This window comes from Odocoileus virginianus, chromosome 26 (genome assembly GCF_023699985.2).
Source record: "Odocoileus virginianus isolate 20LAN1187 ecotype Illinois chromosome 26, Ovbor_1.2, whole genome shotgun sequence".
Taxonomy (NCBI): domain Eukaryota; kingdom Metazoa; phylum Chordata; class Mammalia; order Artiodactyla; family Cervidae; genus Odocoileus; species Odocoileus virginianus.
This window is the reverse complement of record NC_069699.1, coordinates 23,548,639-23,570,720: the sequence shown is the minus strand read 5'-3', so window position 1 is coordinate 23,570,720 and position 22,082 is coordinate 23,548,639. Positions and strand designations below refer to the sequence as shown.

Genomic DNA, 22,082 nt, shown 5'->3' with positions numbered 1-22,082 from the left:
CTGGAATCACAATATGGTGTTCTACACTTGACCTTTGTCACTTGCTGTGTGTGACATTAAAGAAGTAACTTAGCTCACTGGATTGTATTTTTCCTGATTTAGAAAGGAACCTAATAAAACTAACACACAAAATTACTTCAAGGATTAGATTAAAAAAAAATCTCATAGTGCTATAAAATAATGTAAGATGTCATATTGTTTTAAGATAGGTAATTTGCAATAAAATTTGATTAAACAATTATGACATATTTTAATTCCCTATTTTAAGGCTGAAAAACCCTCTTTTTATGTTGAACTTTATCTTGAATAGTTTGAATGACCCAGATCAGAGGGGTCATTGAGACTGTTGTGCGTGTATGCTAAATTGCTTCAGTCGTGTCCAACTCTTTGCGACCCCATGGACTGTAGCCCACCAGGCTCCTCTGTTCATGGGACTCTCCAGGCAAGAATACTTGAGAGGGTTGCCATTTCCTCCTCCAGGGGATCTTCCCAACCCAGGGATCTCCTGCGATTCCTGCATTGCAGGCAGATTCTTTACAGCTGAGCCACCAGGGGAGCTCTTGAGACTGTTGTAATTGTGTTCAGTGTATTTAATGCATGAATATGTGTGTATATTTCAGAAGAGTCAGCTTTCTCCAGATTTTCAAATATGTTTTTGATCCTAATGGTGTTAAGAATCTCTTAACTGCATAAAACTCATTAATTTTCATTTCATTAATGGTAGTCCTCCTGCTATAGGATTAGATATCTGAAAAGTGATTTTAATATATTAGTTTATATTTTTCTCAGAGTTTTTGTCTAACCGAAATTGTGCATATTATACTGTCTCCCTTTTTTCAGATTCCCTGGGGTATAAAATCAATGCAGATTGGAAATCCAAATAACTTTCCCCAATATTTATAAAAAGAAAAAATTACCTTGAAGATTTCCCATAATTAAGGCAAATTTTTTTCTTTCCTTCCTTCTTTCCTTCTCTTTTTTTTACAAAAACACCATCACCATCACTACCACCATTGCTATTTTCTTCGTTCTGCTTTAAATGTCTTGTGTAATTGCAGATGCACACTTTCATAAAGAACTGAAATAGGCCTAGCCCTAGGTGAACAAAGTTTGAAATTTTGCTAAATAGGTTTGCATTAATTTTTTTCTGAATGTTTATTTTTAATATCTTAAAAATGTAATGTTAATTGAAATTTTCAACCAAAAGTGTACCTTTCAATTTTATTTCTTATTTTCTATCACCCCAAATGTATCTCACCCTCAGTGTACTGGTCTGATCTTCAGCTATACTTTCACCTTACTTGACTCTATAAATTTTATTTTAATGAATATTTTTAAAAGAATCACTAATGACTTTCTATCTCTTCATGTCAAAAGCTCTTATATTTCTGATTGATTTGCTGATCAGTTTTTGGCAGGAGTGGAAATCATGGCAATCACTGCTGCTTTACCAGAAAGTTATACTGAAAATTCACATATTCATCTCTTTGACTCAGAAGTTTGACATCTCCTGTTTACTGAGCTCATTATGAAGGGGCACTGGGGAATCAGGGTCTATGTCTGTGTATTGGGGGGGATTGTTACAAATTATTAATGTGGTCTTTTGAGTGACACAGTTATGTTTGTATATTATAATGCTTGTACACAGTTCCCTGGAGCCCTTCATACAGAATTATTTTGAGTTGGTCCCCATTAAAAGCATTTTGAGAGTTGCCATTGAATTTGCATAGTTTTTCTGCATTACAGTTAATTAGAATTAGTATTTTATTATAATAAATAAGTAGTTTGATAGTTCAACTATCATTTGAAGTCTATCAATAAATGATAGCATATTTTAATCTTTGAACATCTTATGACATCTCTTTGTAGCAGGTTTAGATTTTTTTTTCAGTTATTGGAATAATTTTTCCATGCTCTGCTAGTTATTTATTTACATAGTTTTAGAAGTTAGGTCTTTGCCCTTTGACTTATTTTGCAGAACAAAAGAACAAAGTTTCCATTTGCCAGTGAGTGTATATAAAATAAGATCATCATGTTAGACATTATTTCTGTTTTTTAATTGAAATATAACTTTATTTTCCTGCTTTACTGAGGTATAATTGACAAATAAAAACATTATATTTAAAGTGTACAACATATGGCTTGATATACATATGTACTGTGAAATGATTACATTGTTTCAGTCTCATCTCTTTTTTTATCTCTTCTCTGTCTTTATCTTCAGCTTCCCCAGACTTCATATATTTTCCTGACACTGCCCTGTTTCCTTAGACTACTTCTCAGCTGCCTCTTTTGCTTTCCCATACCCACCCTATGCCCTAAAACTGGAATGCAATTTCTTTCTTTTCGGCTTGATAAATTGGGCCATTTACTTACCTAGTTCAAATAACTATGCAGCCTTTGGGAGAAAAGTGTTTTCATTTCTTATAATGTTTATTTTGATGCAAAAAAAAATTTATAACTATTAAAAATATGTCTATTCAATTGGATCATCTTTAATATCTCCTTATCCCTTCCTCCCACAAAAACAGTGCTCATAATATGTTTTTTCCCAGTATTATTCCCCAGGTAGCTATAGATACATATCAGTTTTTGGTAAAATTGAGCTCAAACTCTATAAAATTTTGTTGGTTTCACCTTATGTTATAACATAAGAAGTTTTTCCAGCATTCAATATTCTTTGAAAATACATTTGAAAAATACACAAGCTAGATTTCCAGTTATGTGAATATTGGCCCAAGCATATGAACATAAGAGGATGTTAGGTTATTCAAAAAAAGCAAAATGCTCTTAATGTTATGTATAGCTAAACAGTTTATGGTTTTTAGATATTCACTAGTATATATACATAGTTGTGTATGCATATATTTGTGTGCATAGCTATATCACTATTTGAATATTGACATGTATTTTTAAAGTAATTTTTATTTATTAATTTATTTTTTTGTTGTGCTCGGTCTTCGTTGCTGTGTGCGGACTTTCTCAAGTTGTGGCAGGTGGAGACTGTCCTTCGTTGTGGTGCGTGGGCTTCTCATTGCAGTGGCTTCTCTTGTTGTAGAGCAGACTCTAAGGTGTGTGGTCTTCAGTAGTTGCAGCACACGGCTCACTAGTTGTGGCTCATGGGCCTTAGAGTATAGTCCCAAGAGCTGTGGTCCATGGGCTTAGCTTCTCCACGACATGTGAAATCTTGCCAGACCAGAGAGCAAACCCATGTGCCTTACATTGGCACGTCAATTCTTATTCACTGTACCACCAGGGGAGTCCTTGAATATTGATATATTAATTAGGGAAAGGAATGCACTAAATGTTAATAGTATTTATGTTTGATAGATGATACCTATTTTATATGTATATATGCATATATGCACATGTATATGTATATATGTATATGCACATACATACATACATAAACACACACCCAGACACACATACACATTAGTATTTTACCAAAAATCTACAGTGAACATTTATTACATTCATAATAAAGCAAAAAGCCCTACACAGTTATCCACTTAAACCAACTGTCATTTCCTACAAAGCCTTTCTAAAATGAAATTCCTGGGTGAAAATGAGTTTTTCATGGATGGAATAGTGAAAACCACTTGAAAATTCTTTGTCTGCTAAGGTTCACTGTGGTGGACTAAAATATATACCATACTGAAAATATCTGGGAAAGGTGGACAGAGGATTGAATCTTCATCTTATTTCGTAGGGGGTTAGAGAGTATAGCCCTGGGTGTTCTTTGAGTAAGCTGAGAAGGAAGTGGACAGTCTGAGATCCACAAGCCAGTGGTATAAGAACAGTGAAGGCCAGTCAAGGCTTGAAAGCCACATGAGCAAATACTCTGACCAAAGCAGCAGGTGGAGTGTGGCCCATGCAGGAAATTGAGAATAGCATCCTGGGATCGGATTTGTTTGGACAAGTTCCTTTTTGGGGGACATAGGGCTCCCATTCATGGGCGTGACTTAGCACAGTGCAGAACGCAGACAAGTAGTAAATACTTGAATGAATAAACAAAGACTCCTTGTACAATGCTTTGGGACAGAAAGTCCTAATAATAGCTATGTTAACTTCCTCTTCTACCTAAATATGCCTGAAAGACATTCATTTTTCAGTGTCTTTTAATGGTTTGTAATTGCTTTCTTTAATCATGATTTGAAATGTTTGTGTCACTAAGCTTGCAGCTCTAAACAACGAGTCAGTTTTAAAAGCATTCTGATGCTGCAGTAAAGTCTTTGGCAGTATTAAAGCCTATCAAAATTATAAAGCTACATTCTGGAGAAATGGTTCTGTAACCCTACGAAGTATGTAAATTTTTTGTGCCTTAGTTCCTCATCTCTGGAATGAGGACCTTAAAAACAAAATGAGGACCTTAAAAGCAAAAGAGGTGTCTACCTCATAAAGTTGTAAGCATGAAATTAATTCATAAAATATAAAGTAGAACAGTGCTTGGTTTACAGCATGCCCACATAAAAATATCCTATTATCATCTCCAAATGGGCCTTACTCTTGCTATTTACTTGCCCATGGTCAACTGATTTGCTCAGGCTTTTGTCAAAGGATCTTTGCTTCTCTGATATCTGAGGTTGAGTTTCCCTGGTGGCTTAGACCGTAAAGAATCTACCTGCAATGCAGGAGACCCACGTTTGATCCCTGGGTCAAGAAGATCCCCTGGAGAAGGGAATGGCAACCCACTTCATTATTCTTGCTTGGAGAATCCCATGGACAGAGGAGCTTGATAGGCAACAGTCCACAGGGTCACACAGGGCTGGACATGACTGAGAGACTTACACTTTTTCTGTGAGATTATTGTTACATGCATTTTGGATCATATATAAAAGCAAAGTGCTCCTCAACCAGTTATTGCTACTGCCAATTTGTAATGGACATTCCTACTTCCTGGGAAGACAATCTCCAATTGAATTAGAAATACTATAAAATCAGATCTAGATCCTGTTTGAGATCTAAAAGATGATTGATTTGATTTATTCTTAAAACATTGACATTTTTGTTTATTGCTTTCAAAACCATTTCAAACACGTTTTCCATTAATATTTGCATGCATTTGACATATTGAGACGATGGGGGAATGTGTCTGAATATCACACTCCAAGGTGATAAACAGAAGAACAGCAGGTCCAGAAGAGAGACTCTGACCTCTGGGAGGTGGGACTTTTAATTCATATTATTTAGAAAAGCTCCCGCTCTTCCTCTGGTGTCATATGGGGCTTGGGTTCAAGCTTTGTTGTGTGACTACGGAATGTAGTTGAATGTGGTTGTTTTGCCACGTTGGTGTTCATGGTTGGAAGAGCACAGAGGGAATGATGAGGAATCTGTGCCTTTTATTTTTTTTATTTTTATTTATTTATTATTTTTTTTTCATTTACTTTTATTAGTTGGAGGCTAATTATGAATCTGTGCCTTTTAGATGCACTCTGAGCCTCAGATCATGTTCCTCCACCTCAGGATTCTGCTACAACAAACTGCCTTAGATGCTTGGCTATAGCTGCTTAGCTGGGAGTTTTATCAGAAAATTTCACCTTTTAAAATTTTTCCTACTGTTTAATAATGTTGATTCTCCTCAGGTCATCAACAGAAGAAATCACAGCCACGTGTGATTGTAGAGAAGACAGGAGTTAAGTAGTTTCCTCAAGGTGACACAGCTCTTAAGTGGCAGAGCTCATTCATTCAGACACTTATTTATTAATTACTTTCTGTGTGTTACCTAGTGGCATTGAATCAAATGCCAAAGTACCTGAGTGTAATTGATATCACTGGTCAAATCCAGGCCCTTCTAGACCAGCCATCCACAAGGGGTTCTTGAGAGGGTTTATTGGTTCTCCATGATGTTCTCAAATAGTGAGATATAAACCCTCCTTTCTGTGAATAAACTATGAGTGCACTTGCCCAAAATATGTCTTGACCTTTTTGGAAACTTTCTTTAACATACATGACCTGTTGTAGTAGTAGAATTCTACTGTGTATGAATTGCTTCCCAACTCATTTGTGAGGGATGGTCCCTCTTGCAAGTTTTAATAATCCAAGATTGTAGAAAAGATATTATGTTGACTTTTCTGTATTCTCAAGGTTTTATGTATTTTGATCTATATTTTCTGTGTATTCATCTTTACCTGCAAAAGACTTTTTAGTTTTCCTCTTTATGAGTCTCATGATCTCAGCCTCTTCAACGTTTTAATTATCCTTCTGTGTACCTCTTTCAGCTCCATTATTGGAGAAATTTTTTCTTGTAATCATTGACTTTTGAGGCAAAAAGAATCTCACAATCGCTGTTGACACTGTCATGTTGTAGATGAATATACTGAGTCCCAAAATGGTTAAGAAACTTTCTATTTATAAGCAATGCTAGTAACAGAGCTAGGAATGATATTTATTAGGTAGCCCTGGAATATTCTTCGCTGATTTCATCGTATTATGCTATTAACCTCTTTAAGACAGTTGAATGTATATCTCAAAATGTGGCGGAACATAGATATATAATTACTATGGAGTCTTTCTATCAAACTCATGGCACTTGACGTGAATGGTGTGGTAGGAAAAGTAGGCTACTGGAGAAAGTAGGCCTTGGAGAAAGACTGGTTGCACATCTTGACTCTGCCACTCATTCTCATTGTGCCTTTGTACAGACTAACCTATATGAATTTGTTTCACCATCTATAAAATTATGGTCAATGGTACCTAACTTAGAGGCACTCTGTTTCATGAGATAATACATAAACTGCTTATCACAACATCCAGCAAAAAATATGTTGTCAACTGATGTTAGAAAGAATTCACATATGATCCTTAGTAGGAGGTCAACAATTGTTTTTAGTAAACAAATACTAAGGCTAGTGGTCAAGAATAGGAACTCTTCTTTTCAAGTATTCTTTCAGAAATGTTTGTAGGAAGAAATTCAGCATTTCTGTATTGCTTGTGTAAGGTTTTGCTTGTAAAGAACTTCTAAAAGCATACATTTACTGTTTGTTTTTGTTTTCATTTTTTATGCATATTGAATAATTTCCCTTGGGTGTTCATTTTTACTGTACCACCAACTACTATTTCCTAGAGAATATTATATCACTTCCTTTTAAAAAGATGCAATTAAACCAAGCATCTTGGCACAGATTTTTGAGGGTATAGAACTCCATGACTTGAATCAAGAGCTCATTTATTCGTTCCAAGTAAATGTCAATTGATGACAGAAAGACGTATTTTCAATCCTAGTGTCTTAAGAATATGGACCCAAATATTGACTAAACACTGAAGTGCTCTTAGTCTGTTTTTTAAGTCACTAGAAGTTCTCCAGTGGTTAAAGATTGAAATTAGGTACATTTTAAAAGGAAAAGGAACATCAATGACAGTTCCAAATGCATATACTGCCCCTCCCACAAGCATGCATAGAATATGTCTTTTCATTCAGTGTATATTTAATAAGCAACCAGTTTTTGATAATTTGAAAGCTACTGCACTTGAGTATTAGGGAAGCAAAAATTAATAAAACAAGTGTTTGTCTTGGCCTTGAGGAACTCACAAACTTGTGAAAACACACACACACACACATACACACATTGTAAAGAAGTCCTCTTCTGTCTCATGAGAATAATATATGTACCTGCCCACACAGGTCACTTATACAACAGTTGTCAAGGTTCCTATGCTGCCTCTTAAGATAACATGTGGTTTCCACCTGTTGACTGAGTTTGGGTTGGAGACACTGATCAGGTGTCATTCCGGTTCCTTTGCCTCTCTCCTGGTGATGATGGAGATCTAAGCTGCCTCTCTGGTCACTGAACATTTTCCAGGTCCCGTCCCTGAGCTAAGTGTTTCGTACATGTCAGTCGTATCCCTCAACACTTTCTGCAAGGTAGATACCTTTATCCCTTATTTACCAACAGGACAGTTGGAGTTCTGAAAGTTTCTGTGACTAGCCTAAGATCACACAGTACGTGCACACGCTCACCTTACTTTCTTTTTTCACAGTCACTTTACTTTTAGCTCCTCTGGCTCTTTTTCCTTCTGCTCCTGTGTCCCTTTTGTCCGATACACTGGTTAATGTGCTCCCTGTTCTATCAGAGTGACATTTATACCTAGGACTGTCTGGTTAAAGAACTGAAGTAACACTAATTTTTGATACATGTAGCTTTTGTACATTCAATCACTAATTCTTCCAAAATTTATGTTTTAAGTTTCATTACATTGCCAATCAGTGGTATTGGGATTATAGCAACAATCAAGATTTTGCCATTTTGGAACTCAAGATTCACTGTATTAAGTATAGAGTAGAAGCTATCAGAAATATTTAGGATAGCCATTGATCTGGTTCATTTTATCTAAAATGCAGCTTGAAATTTACATAGGATTTGTTGTAAATTCAGTGGGTATGGAGAATTCACCTTAAAAATAACCTAGGATGGTGTCATGTAGAAGCATTGCATATTATTAAGTAATGTTTTTCCTCCAGCATTGGAAGAAATCACTGTTTCTTTTGCTGAGTGCCTATGAAGTCATAGGTTTGCTTGTAAAGGCCATGTTGTGTGGAAAATACTCTTTTCATAATCTAAATAACCTCAGGGCAGCAAAGTGTTGATATCAGGAAGGCGTGTAAACCTGAGTTCAGCTGACTCAGAGCTCCTGTTTTACACTTGTCATGGGTTTGCTGTTCCCAGGTGGACCCTGATCCACTTCTTTAAGTGCCTCTTACTTTGAGAAAGTTCTGTTTCTCCCTCCAGTATGCTTTGTTATTTTTTCCACAAATGAGTAGAGTTTGACTAGTTTGATTTGCCTACACCGTAGTTTCTTTGGCATCCCTCCCTCCCTTTTTTTTTTTAAGTAAAAGCGAACAACCAAGAAGGGCTCAAACGCTTATATTGCTTTAATATGCTTCTAAATTCTTCAGATTCCCTTTCAGTATTCCTCATTCCTCCCATGACATTTGGTAGGTGTGGCTATTCATATCTCATAAGTAGAAAAATAGGGATTTTGAAAAATAAACAATCAACTTACCTCTAAGTGTGGAAAAGAAGATACTAATAATCTGTATCACTGGTGATAGGAGGAAGGGTAAAGGCCTTAAACAAACAAATTCAAAAGATTATATATCCTGCTAAATATAATAAAAGTCGGATGAGAAAGACACCTTAGGCTGCATAGTGTAGTATGTGTGTGTATGTGCATGCATACATGCTCAGTCACTCAATCATGTCCAACTCTTTGTGACTCCAGGGACTGTAGCCCACCTGGCTCCCCTTTCCATGGCATTTCCCAGGCAAGAATACTGGAATGGATTGCCATTTTCCTTTGCCAGGGGATTTTCCTGATCCAGGAATTGAACCCATGTCACCTGTGTCTCCTGTATGGGCAGGCTGATTCTTTACCACTGAACCACCTGGGAAGCCCGTGTATGTGCGAACCCTTATAAAATAATATTTAAGCCTATACCTCACACCTATGTATATCCCAAAGTTGTACAGATTCATGGTGTGCTAATATTTACCGTAGAAAACAAAAAATCAGACGAATTTAAAAGAATTAGATACAATGAGATAAAAATAGCATATATGCTCATATTTTATTATCAGCATATATATGTATTTATTATGAATTATATATATATACGCATATATATGTTCTAATATTGTTGCATTCTAAAGAATTGTCTTTGTATGCCTTTTTGGAGATCATACGCCCACAACATGAAGGGATGAAAGGAGACCTAATAACACAGAAATAATCCTTTATAAACACCAATACCAAACAGACAAACACACACACTCACACACACTGATTGGATTAGCAGCACAGAACTTAAATCCATGATTAATGTAACTTCTCAACCAAAGTTGAATGAAGCAGATGAGAGCTCAGCAGGCATATGCTACTGCTGTGAGCATACAAATCAGTTTGATCAGTAGCTACAGTCTTCATGCCTAATGCCAAGGCACTCTTTTGAAATCGCTAAGTGAAAGTGTGGATAACTTCAGCATGGTCACTGAGCCCTATTGTCTTGGGTGGGACTCATGGAGGTAAAACGGTGAGTCCCATTGGGAAGAGCTACCTACAGAAGCTGTATGAGATGGGTGGATTTTGAAGAGATGTCTTAAACCAACTTAATGTGGGAACCTGGCTGTAGAATATATCCAGTTTATCACTGGCGTGTATAAAGGATATCATTTAACTTTAGTCTCAGTAAATGAGGTAGGGCAATCAGCAAATCTCATTTGGAATCCACATGTGAAAACATTTCATTTTTTCTTTTCCCCACTAGGTGACTATGGAAACACATAGGATGCTGGATACAACAAATGATGGCCTGTTTTTATATTCCTGTATTTAGGGGAAAAGTTTCCATTCGCCTGTAGATCTCTATAAATACAGTTATATTCAAGCTATCTGTACCGTGAACCCACTGGTTAGGGGCCATGTTAAATGTTGTTTTGGGCTTTGTGAGCCATGCATAAATAGTTCTTTTTGTTATAATGAAAATTATAACAGTAACAGGGTAAGAAGTCGGCCAAAAGGAACTAAAATGAGGCCACCAAACAAAAGTATACAGGGCACAGTCTGTGCAGTATGTCACTTGGTCAATTGGAAAGCAGTGAGGACTATTCTCATTCTTGCCAGGGTGGAATTTTTCTTTTCAGTGTATTGGTGTCAGTTTTTCTCCGGAGGCATTGCAATCTGCTTATAGCATTTTGGCAACAGCTTTTGGAATAAGGCCAAAAAGATCGTCAAATAATGCACAGAAACAAAGTGTATTGCTTGGATATTTTAGCCATCTTTCTTCTAAGGGCAAAAGATACTGTAGTTTTAGAAACTCTTTAATTAGTAGTTTCCACCGAAATGAGTTAAAATTACTAAATGGAATTTAGCTCTTTAGAATGATGCTCATTAAGTTAAGACAACTGGTATGATAAAAATCTTTGACTCATTTTGACCGTCCTTATGTTCAGCAGAAAAATCTTAGTTTTTCAAAGATGTACTCTTGGGAAGGCATTTGGAAAAAGCTTATAAATAATGTTTTAGAGGTTGGGAGCCAATCCACAAATCATTCGGGAGTTAACAATAAAAAGAGTGTGTGTACTGGTTGAAACAGCTCCTTCATTTCACATGTTGGTTTTTTAAAAGATGGCAGGCTTGCTGGGAACACACCTGGGTGAGAGATGGCTTCTTGAACGGAAGGTTTATGTTAACTCTAATTCATAGAGTTCTGTTCTCGAAGAGTGCTTCCTGATAGAGCGCTCATCGTTTCAGTCTTTACAGTTTTATATTGATAGATGGGTCACAGCCTCAGACAGAAGCAAGTGGCTATTGTGAAAAACAGTCCATGGAGGACTGCCAAGAAGAAATTCGCGCAAATTGTGGTCTGTTGCAAAATACTTGAGTTTGCGAAAGAAGACACATCAATAATTCTGTCAATAAAAAGAGTAATTTTGTGGCTGTTTTTTCTATCTCTGTTTCATTTATTCGTAGATAGAAATCTGGAGGCTGTATCTATCCTCAGCAACAGAGCAATGCTGTTGTTTAGGTATCTGGGAATTTTTTCAAGGGTTAGTGAGGAACAAAAAATAAATCACCTTCTTAAACATGGAAAAGGTAAAAAATTAGTTTAAAATGGTTTCTTAGATGGGGATTATCTCTAAAATGACAACTTTCTAATCTATCTCTAGGTGCTGTAAACTACAATGACCCTGTGTTAATACCACAGATACCATAGTGGAACTGGAGGGAACTTAATTTACTGGTAAGAATATTGTCTTTAATCAGGTGCCTTATGCATTTTCAAAGCATCGGTCACACAGAGCTTACTCCTTCGTGATCTGAAGGGCTTTCAGCTTTAGTAACTGTCCCTTGGATTTGGATCAGTGTGGAATCTGACCTGAGTCCTCCTTTGGAGCTTGTTCAAACTCTTTGTGCAGTACCAGGCTGAATTGTAACAAATTTCAAAGGGTTTGGAAGAGTGAGAAAAAGTCTTCTTTTAAGGGCCAGATACACACAGATCTGGTTATGGAGAAGTTACTTAGCCCTTTTAAACTTCCATTTCCTAGTTCATAAAATTAGAATAATAGTTGTAATTTCCTGTAGGTGTGGGTTAAATCAGATTATTTTGGTAATGCGTATTAGCAGTGTGTTGAGTCCATGTATTATTCAGTTAATGTTAACCCTTACTATCATTATAAGTTTTTAAAGACAAAGTGATTTGAGGAAAAAAAATAGTATTTTTTATTGAAGTATAGTTGATATATACTGCTGCTGCTGCTGCTAAGTCGCTTCAGTCGTGTCCGACTCTGTGCGACCCCATAGACAGCAGCCCACCAGGCTCCCCCGTCCCTGGGAGTCTCCAGGCAAGAACACTGGAGTGGGTTGCCATTTCCTTCTCCAATGCATGAAAGTGAAAAGTGAAAGTAAAGTCACTCAGTCGTGGCTGACTCTTGGCGACCCCATGGACTGCAGCCCACCAGGCTCCTCCGTCCATGGGATTTTCCAGGCAAGAATACTGGAGTGGGTTGCCATCGCCTTTTCCATAGTTGATATATAGTATTATATAAATATAGTGATTATATTATATATTATAGTAGTTATAGTGATTCCCGCTTTTTAAAGGTTATACAGGTTATACTACATTTATAGTTATTATGAAGTACTTACTATATTCCCCGTGTTTTATAATATAGCCTTTTAGCTTATTTTATACCTAATAATTTGTTCATCTTAATCCTGTATTCCTTTATTGCCTCTGCTCCTATTTTCTCCCCACTGGTAACCACTAGTTTGTTCTCTATATCTGTGAGTCTGCTTCTTTTTTATTGTTGTTGTATTCACTAGTTTGTTGTATGAGGAAAAAAATGGTATTTTTTTTTCAATAAAGAATAATACTCTTTTTACTTTTTCAAGAGCACATTTTGTAACCAAGAGAATATACACTCTTATAGAATTATATTTGGGTGCATGCAAAATCTTTCTACAAACTGGTTGTATATGGGGACCTTAGTAACTATAAGGAAGGCAGTGTGGAAAGAGATGGGACTTCTTGAGTTTTTGAGTCATCGCTCCTTACCTACTTTCTGGTAACCAGGAGGGGCCTTCTAAATGAATGTAGGGCTTTTCTAAGAAGAGGTCTATGAGAAAACTGTGTGTGTGTTTTGAATAGCCTGTGCCCTCTGTCTCATTCAGGTGAGTGATTTTACCCCTCTACTCAAAAAGATCCTTCTTTTGGAACTCTGGGCAGTCTTTCTAACTTCAGTGAATCTACTGGTCTATTAGAAGATTAAAAAGCATTTGGATATATTCCTAGAAAAAACTCTTCTTGAAATCTGATGAATAATCAAATCCTTTGATGGTGATGGTTATTAGGAGCACATTTATTATGTCAAAACACTTTCATGATTTTGTCCTAATGAATTTCTAGATCCTGAGAAACCTAGGTAAATCTTTTCAGAAATTAAAGGATGAAATACAATGTCTAGTGTATTAAATTAAAAAAAAAAGATGTTAGCATGCTGCCATGAGGAACCTTAACTATGGTTGTGTCATGATGATATATTAATAATTGTGTCTTTTGACATCATGGAAAAGGATAGCAACTTACAAAACAACTGCTCACTCATGACATACATTCTTAATTTAATTTTATTGTTATGTTTGTTTTCTTGTGTTCCTCTTGATGATCAATCAAATCATTATTTAATTCTACAAAATAAGTTCCCTTGCTGTCCATCTGTTTAAGTGCTTGAGAAATTTAACTGTGCAGCTTCCAGGAAGTGCTTAGGGAATGATCGTCCCTAAGGCTACACACAGGCGCAAACATGTACAAATATATTCAAACATACCTTAGTGTTAATTTTCTTTTGAGAATCTTTGATTTAGAGAGCCCCTCACAATCTCCCAAGGATTAAAAATACGGGGTGAAATAATCCCCAAGGCACTGATAGACTATAATATATGAATACTAATTTTACCATTATATTTTCAACACTCAAACATGTCTGAACTTGTTCACAGCACAGTCCACACATTTTAAGCGTAAAAAAAGAACTTTGAGCTTGAGTTTGTGCATAGCACATTAACATAATTTTATTTACATGTTTCAATCATTGCCAATCCTATGTATAATTTATCCAAAGATGATACTATCTATACATCTTCACAGAAGGATTAAGTAGTTGACTGATAGAGTCTGTATTTTTGTGGAAGATCACAGTAAAGTGTGTGCTCTGATAAAATGATGTGCCACATTGGGTCATGTGCTGAGATTGCTTGCTGGTGCTTATCTCTACACACGGCTCCTCCTACTGATTTATGGATTTGAGTGAATTTTTTTTTTTTAATCAGACTCTAGGCTGCATGTCCTGAGAGGAGGTAAGACAGAGTAGTATATTCCTTTGCATCTTAGTATCATGCTGTTACCACCTAAAAGAAGATTATAGCCACCCTCCCTTGTTGGTCTGTGAAGCTGTCCTGAAGGTATAGATTATGTTCCAGTGAAATCCATGTCTACTGTCAGAAAGCACTTCACATGCTCAGTTATGTCAGGGCTTGACTCCCAATACTCTGGGGGAGGACAAGATATAACTGTCCTTTCTGAAATATTCTCAGTGCATTGTGATGCATATACTCTGTGTGGTGGTTAATTTTAAATGTAGGTTTGACCAGGCTAAGGGATGCACAGATAGCTGATGAAACATTGTTTCTAGGTTTGTCTGTGAGGGTATTTCCAGAGGAGATTAGCGTTTGTGTTAGTAGACTGAATAAAGAAGACTTCCCTCACCAACTTAAGTGGGAATCATCCAGTTCACTGAGGGCTTGAATAAACCAAAGACAGAGGAGGGTGGACTGGTTCTCTGTTCCAGCTGAGACACCCGTCTTCTGCCCTTGGGCATCAGCATTCTTGGTTCTTGGGCCTTTGTAAAGAGAAAAAGTGAAGTCACTCAGTCATTTCCGACTCTTTGCGACCCCATGGGCTATCGGAGGAGCCCACCAGGCTCCTCCGTCTGTGGAATTTTCCAGGCAAGAGTACTGGAGTGGATTGCTATTTCCTTCTCCAGGGGATCTTCCTGGCCCGGGGATCGAACCTGGGTCTCCTGCCTTGCAGGCAGACGCTTTACCATCTGAGCCACTGGGGAAGCAGGGGCCTTTGAAATCATGTTGAATTATTCCGCCAGCATTGCTGGTTCTTCAGTTTGCAGAGAACAGGTCATGGGATTTCTCATCCTTAATCTTGTGAGACAGTTCTAATAGTACCTCTCTCTTTATTCCTGTATGTATGCTACTGGATCTGTTTCTCTGGAGATCTCTGGTGAATACACTGCACAGATGCAACTTGTTTGGCTGATCCTGCATCTGTCTTATTCTGTTTTAGGCCTTACACTCAGTTTCAATGATTTGTTTACACATTCGTCCCAGTAATAGGTCTTTGAGGGCAGAGTACAGTTCAGAAATATATTTGCTTTGTTACCACTGAGCATAGAACGTAGCACTCACTAGATGCTTTATAAAGATGGGGCATGGGGAAAAAGGAAAGGAAGAACAGCGGGAGGAAAAGTTCTCCTGATAGTTCACTCCTTGGACACCTTCTGGGCTAAATTTAAATTCTCAGATTGTTTTTCGGCATCCTCTAATGTAAGCAATCTTGCTGGTAGTTTCTAGCCTCACTAAAACTTGATTTCTCATGAATTCTAATGTTCCCTTAACTCTCCTTTCTCTAACATCCCCACCTGGCTAAGAGACCCAGGTCTTGTTGGCATTGCCTATGTCTAATTCACTTCAGGACCATTCTGAAATAAAAGTATGAAGAATTGTTGAATGAGTCTTACCCAAAATGAAAGTCTCTCCTCAAAAGATTTGAAGTTGAAACTGAGTAAAACTGATATCCTGAGAAAGAAGTTCCTCTATTTTGAATACAAGGCTAATTTTTCAGTATCTTTTAAAATGGAGGTATTCTGCGATGGTAAGATTCCATTGGATGCTAAAATATTTTGCATAAGGAATGAACATTGCATATTTTAAAAGGATGATATTAAGCAGTGTCCTTTTTCTTTTTTCCTTCCCATGATATAAGAACACCAAAACTAGCTCCATGCTCTTGTCCCAAAATTAATCATTCCTATCCCTATTTGATGTTTACACCTTTTCAATATTTATGGACTGTTCTGTTCCTTTATTGTTGTTTATGTTCTCTTGAGACATTCAGAAGCCCTGCATTTCTTCCTTAGCCAAGCACTCCATTCCCTTCATCATTCTTGTGGCTGTTCTTTGGATCACCTCCAGTTTGCATACATAATTTTGGTATCGAGGTGCCAAAAATATGTTTGTTTCAATGGGAGTCTTACTGAAGTTGCTTTTACTCAAATCACGCACACAAATAAATGTGATCTCTGCTACTGCTGCTGCTACTAAGTCGCTTCAGTCGTGTCCGACTCTGTGAGACCCCATAGACGGCAGCCCACCAGGCTCCGCCAGCCCTGGGATTCTCCAGGCAAGAACACTGGAGTGGGTTGCCATTTCCTTCTCCAATGCATGAAAGTGAAAAGTGAAAGTGAAGTCGCTCAGTTGTGTCCAACTCTTCGCGACCCCATGGACTGCAGCCCACCAGACTCCTCCGTCCATGGGATTTTCCAGGCAAGAGCACTGGAGTGGGGTGCCATTGTGTTCTCCGAATGTGATCCCTAAAGCATGAAAACTCAGTGAGGGCTCCAGAGGGAAACAGATATGCAAATATATTGTTAAAGTGCTATAGGTAGATTCTAAGTCACTAGAGAAATGGCATCTCAAAATCAAAAAATGGTAGAATGAGCATCAAATGAAGAATTTTCTTTTAAGACCAAGGTTTGTGATCATTTTGCAGGTTTTGTTGTTACTGCCAGTCTGCTGGCTTGTAAGATTTTAACAGGATTGGGTTTAGTCTTCTAAGCCATTTTCTAATCATTTACTTATTTTCTCTGTTTTTGCACTTTCAGAAGACAGAGTCTCTTTTCAGTGGGAAAAAAAAGTTTCTATTGCTTTGCAGAGGAAAGACCAAAGCCAAATGTCCATAAAAATATTAAAGAAAGACAAAGAGACACTGAAACCCACCAAAACATGGGTGATCTTTTAAATTAATAAATAGATACTACGGATCTTTTATTGTCATTTAAAAAGGCTTTTCAAGTGGCAATACAACATACTGCATGAATAAAATGTCTGTGGACATAAGTAGCACAAGCAAACAGATGATTCAGAGTAAAATCCAATGAACAGATAAAATTGTGTTCCCTCAACAAAATGCCATTTTTGCCCTAAGGCAATCCTTGTTGGGGAAAAATACCATGTATAACATTGACACAAATCATAGGAATCTCCCCTAAACAGCAGATTATATTGAATGGCACATGTGTGAAAATATTTCAGGCCTTCCTTGGAGAGGAAGCAAACCAATGAAATACATCACTGCTATCGCTAACTGAACTGGGGAGGGTGATGGAGCAGGCACTTCTGAGAGCCTGGTGATGAAGCAGGGAATTAGGAAGTAAATCAAAGCCTCTTATCACAGGCTAATATAGCCCATCATAAATGATCCTACTGTGAAAGGAAGTCTTGTGCACAGAGATCAAAGATTGGAGCCTCCATAGATACCACAACATTCCCTGCCCAAAAAAACAGCAAGAAAAGGAGTGAAAAGGAGAAATGCACTAAAGCTCTCTAAGAACCCTGTACAGTATAATCTTCTTTTCTTAAGGGCAGCGTTCACTATTAGAAAAGGGAAAATGAATACTTTTAATAGTATGATTGAGGTCTGCTTTTGAGATAGTGAGTAGCTGGCACTGTTGTCATGAGTAACTTTCTTGCAGAAAGACTATAGGAAGTGCTTCCTTATTTTGTGATCCTTCCATGCCTATTTTAGTGTTTTCCTAAAAACTACAAACAGCAGGTATGTTATATTTTATATTTGAGTGACTATTGTATACTGACCTTGGGTTTGGTCAAGGATTTCAGTCCATGCTAATTGTTAACTTCTTGTTAACCAGTTAATCATCCCTTATGTGATTTTGGTATTTCATTCCACATTGTGAATATAGGAACACATTCCTTAACTGTGTACAATATCTCTATATAGCATATTCTCCTGTCATCATATTATACATATTTTATAATATTTTAAACTTGTGCCACGTGTAAGATGACAGTAAAAGAAAATGAATCTTATAAATCACTTTACATTTGTCTAATATAGTATTCTTCATTCATTTGTAGGAAACAGACATTTTTTAAAAAATTAATTCATTCAACAGTTATTTTTGTTTAACTATTAGGAGACACTTGGCTGAAGATACACCAGAAAACAAACAGGCAGTTTTTACCCTCATAAATCTTATCTCTATTATGGTAGATGCATATTCATTTGATTATCATGCAAACAACTATGAAATTGCCCCTCTGATAAATGCTAGTTAAGAGAGTTAAATGGGGATTTGACCTATGGGAGGTCAGAGAAAGCCTCTTTGAGAAACTGAGGCCTGATCAGAGGTAGGAAATAAACTGGGAAAGAGCGAAATAAGAAGAATCCATTTGATTAGAGAATTTTATCACCATGGATTTATTTTTCTTGGGAGGGAAGTTGTGGTGGAAAATGAGTCCAGGTACAAGGCAGATAACCAACCCACTCCAGTATTCCTGCCTATAGAATTCCATGGACAGAGGAGTCTTGTGGGCTACAGTCCATGGGGTTGCAGAGAGTTGAACATGACTGAAGTGACTTAGTACGCATGCACACGGCAGAGAATGGTGCAGTGGGTAGTAAACTGATGAAGAGAATGCTGCTGCTGCTGCTGCTAAATCACTTCAGTCGTGTCCGACTCTGCGGCTCCATAGACGGCAGCCCACCAGGCTCCGCCGGCCCTGGGATTCTCCAGGCAAGAATACTGGAGTGGGTTGCCATTGCCTTCTCCAATGCATGAAAGTGAAAAGTGAAAGTGAAGTCGCTCAGTCGTGTCCGACTCTTGGCGACCCCACGGACTGCAGCCTACCAGGCTCCTCCGTCCATGGGATTTTCCAGGCAAGAGTACTGGAATGGGTTGCCATTGCCTTCTCCAGATGAAGAGAATAGGTTTGGCTAATTAGCCACCCTCTCTGAACCTCAGGCCTCTGATCATAATCTTTACATTACAGAACTATCTCAGTGAGTGGTTGCTGTCATCATCATCATCACCATCTTCACCTTGGGTTCTAGCATTGATTTGTAGTATGATTTTAGACATATCATTTCATTACTTTGAGTTTCAACTTCATACTTCTATAAAATGGGAGCATTGGATTAAGATTGCAAGCTTCCTTCTTGCAAATTTCCAGGACTTTTCAGGCAAATCTAAAGCTGGAAATTTCATGCCAGATATGGGAAGTTTGTATGCTGACAGGTTGGAGAAAGTGTTGTTTTGGGGAAGTAAATTTTGAAAAGAAGCACAGTTCCACCTTTTAGCAACTTTACTTATATTTCTGTAAGCCACATTTTAGGAGTTTCTATTATCTTAGATTAAATTTTATAGCACATATTTCTTCTGCTAAAAAGCCTTTAACATATTTTGGTGGGACATTTACTTTCCCATTACAGTTGGTTTCTCAAATCATTCCCTTTGTAATTGTCACATTTTTACAGTTCTGTTTAAAATGAATTTAGTTTTCCAACTAAAAGTATCAAGCTGAGTTGGAAATGGAAATTCTAGGACTGTAAAATCAAATGATAAAAAAAACGAGGCATCAGGCCAAAATTTTCAACCGCCGTAACATCTAGAAATACCTCCAGAATAGTGTTTTCTTATTTCTTATAAAATGCATAGGAATACATATAAGATTCTTTTGGTCTAAGCAAAATTCTACAACATTTCTAAATCTAGAGGATGTCTTAATTTTGTATCTTTGTATTTAAGTATTAATACAGAAATATTTGGTTTGATTGGAGCATCTTCTTCACTCCGTTTATGTTTCACTTAAATTACTCCTGTTTTAGCTTTAAACAATTTACTTTCAACTTTGTTATATTGAACATTTAATCTTTCTTCTAGTGCTACAGGTATAAGAAAACTCAGATATATGATTTTTCCTACTTGGTACTTTAAAAACTCACTCTGATGTTTTGTGTGATAAATACTCTTAAGTGCTTATGTATATTTCATCTTAAACCTTAAGAGATACATATTAAACATAGTAAATAGGACAGGGTCCATTGTCCCTAAATTATGGGTTAAAAAACTGGGATGTTGACTCATTCAAAGTCAAATGCAGGAACTTTCCTGGCAGTTCAGTGGTTAAGAATTTGCCTTCCAATACAGGGGGTGCGAGTTCCATTCCTGGTCAAAGAGCTAAGATCCCACATGCCTCAGAGTCAAAAAAACAGAAGCAATATTGCAACAAATTAAATAAAGACTTTAAAATGGTCCACGTCAAAAAAAATCTTTAAAAAAAGTCAAATTCATATTTACTGAAAAACAATTAGATGTTATATCTCCTAGCTTCGAGACTAATGTACATTTTACATTCCTCCCTGATTTTCCAATGTAGTATAGACTCCTCCCAACTTAATAGAAGCATGCAAACCCCGACATGAATTAGATATGCTTAAATTGGCCAATCATTGTCTGATTGGCCTCAATGATTATAGCATTAAATGATATTTCATGTTGATTTCTTCTGCTAGTTTTTTCTTGTGCTATTTCCCATTTTATTGGCCTTGGTATGGTTATGCTTTTCATTTGTGAATGTCCAATTATCACGCCTTCATGTTGGATGGAAGACTGATCAGCATGGATTAATTAAGGTAGTGAAATAATTACATTTATTATGATATAACTATAGAGTAACCAACATTAGCACGGCCTAATTATCTAGTGGTTATGAGCATGTGCTTAGGAGATTTGATTGAAGTGAGTTTGAATTTGACCTTCAGTACTTGGTAATAATGCGTTCTTTTGTAAGTTACTTAATCTGTTTGAGCCTTAGCTTTTTTTCTTTAGTGCTGCTGCTGCTGCTAAGTCACTTCAGTCGTGTCCGACTCTGTGCGACCCCATAGACGGCAGCCCACCAGGCTCCGCCGTCCCTGGGATTCTCCAGGCAAGAATGCTGGAGTGGGTTGCCATTGCCTTCTCCATCTTCTTTAGTAAAAGGAGATAATAGTACTTACAGGATTTATTTTTTATTCGATACAATTATATAAATGCATTGTATTTTATACATGGCAAAGCCTTGGTAATGATTAACAACATTACTTTTATTTCCTTGACTACAAGACTGTGTACATATTGAATTATGATCCAGTCACCCTCCCTTGGAACCACGGTCTTAGAGGATGGGGTAGGTGGTGCCAATTTGATGATATTTAGTATCCTTCACTGGGGATTTATTGTACTCAAGCTAGAATAACAGAGCTAGTATCAGAGAATAATTCTGCAAACAAGCAAGACAGAAGTATGAGGAAGCGAGATGGTTTTAATGGTTTCAGAATTCAGAGGCTCTTGGCGCTGCTGCCCCCTCTGCTTTTTATGTATATTTTTGTTTGTAGGCTGATAAATTCCCTTAATTAAGTTAGTTTGATTTGGGTTTATGTGACTCATTAATGAGTCCAATAATACAATTTCTTAAACGCGTTTCTTCATCCTTCAGTTAACATTTATTCCTCCTTTGTTGTTGTAGTTCAGTCACTCGGTCGTGTCCGACTGTCTGTAACCCCGTGGTCACATAGCAGGCCTTCTGGTACCTCGCTTACTCCTGGAGCTTGTCCAAGATCATGCCCGTTGAGGTGATACTATCTAACCATCTCATTCTTTGCCGCCCTCTTCTCCCTTTGCCTTCAGTCTTTTCCACATCAAGGTCTTTTCCTCTGTTTGCATCAGGTGGCCCAAGTACTGGAGTTCCAGCTTCAACATCAGTCCTTTAATGAATATTCACACTTGATTTCCTTTAGGATGGACTGGTTTGATCTCCTTGCTGTCCAAGGGACTCTCAAGAGTCTTCTCCAGCACCACAGTTCGAAAGCATCAATTTTTCAGTGCTCAGCCTTCTGTATGGTCCACCTTTCACATCCATACATGACTACTGGAAAGACCATAGCTTCGACTCTA

At 37.3% G+C, this 22,082-nt stretch overlaps 1 protein-coding gene across 9 annotated transcripts in view; it reads left to right on the top strand.

Annotated features, from left to right (window-relative positions):
* The window catches only part of CHL1 (cell adhesion molecule L1 like), a 227,789-nt gene that overhangs the window by 31,656 nt on the left and 174,051 nt on the right, over positions 1–22,082 (top strand). For 6 of the 9 annotated variants that reach the window (XM_020880764.2, XM_020880762.2, XM_020880761.2 and 3 more), the window contains exon 2: positions 11,667–11,740. The exons of the other annotated variants lie outside the window; for them this stretch is intronic. The gene's annotated coding sequence lies outside the window, so the exon portion shown is untranslated. The remainder of the gene's footprint in view (positions 1–11,666; positions 11,741–22,082) is intronic. 9 annotated transcript variants of the gene reach the window in all.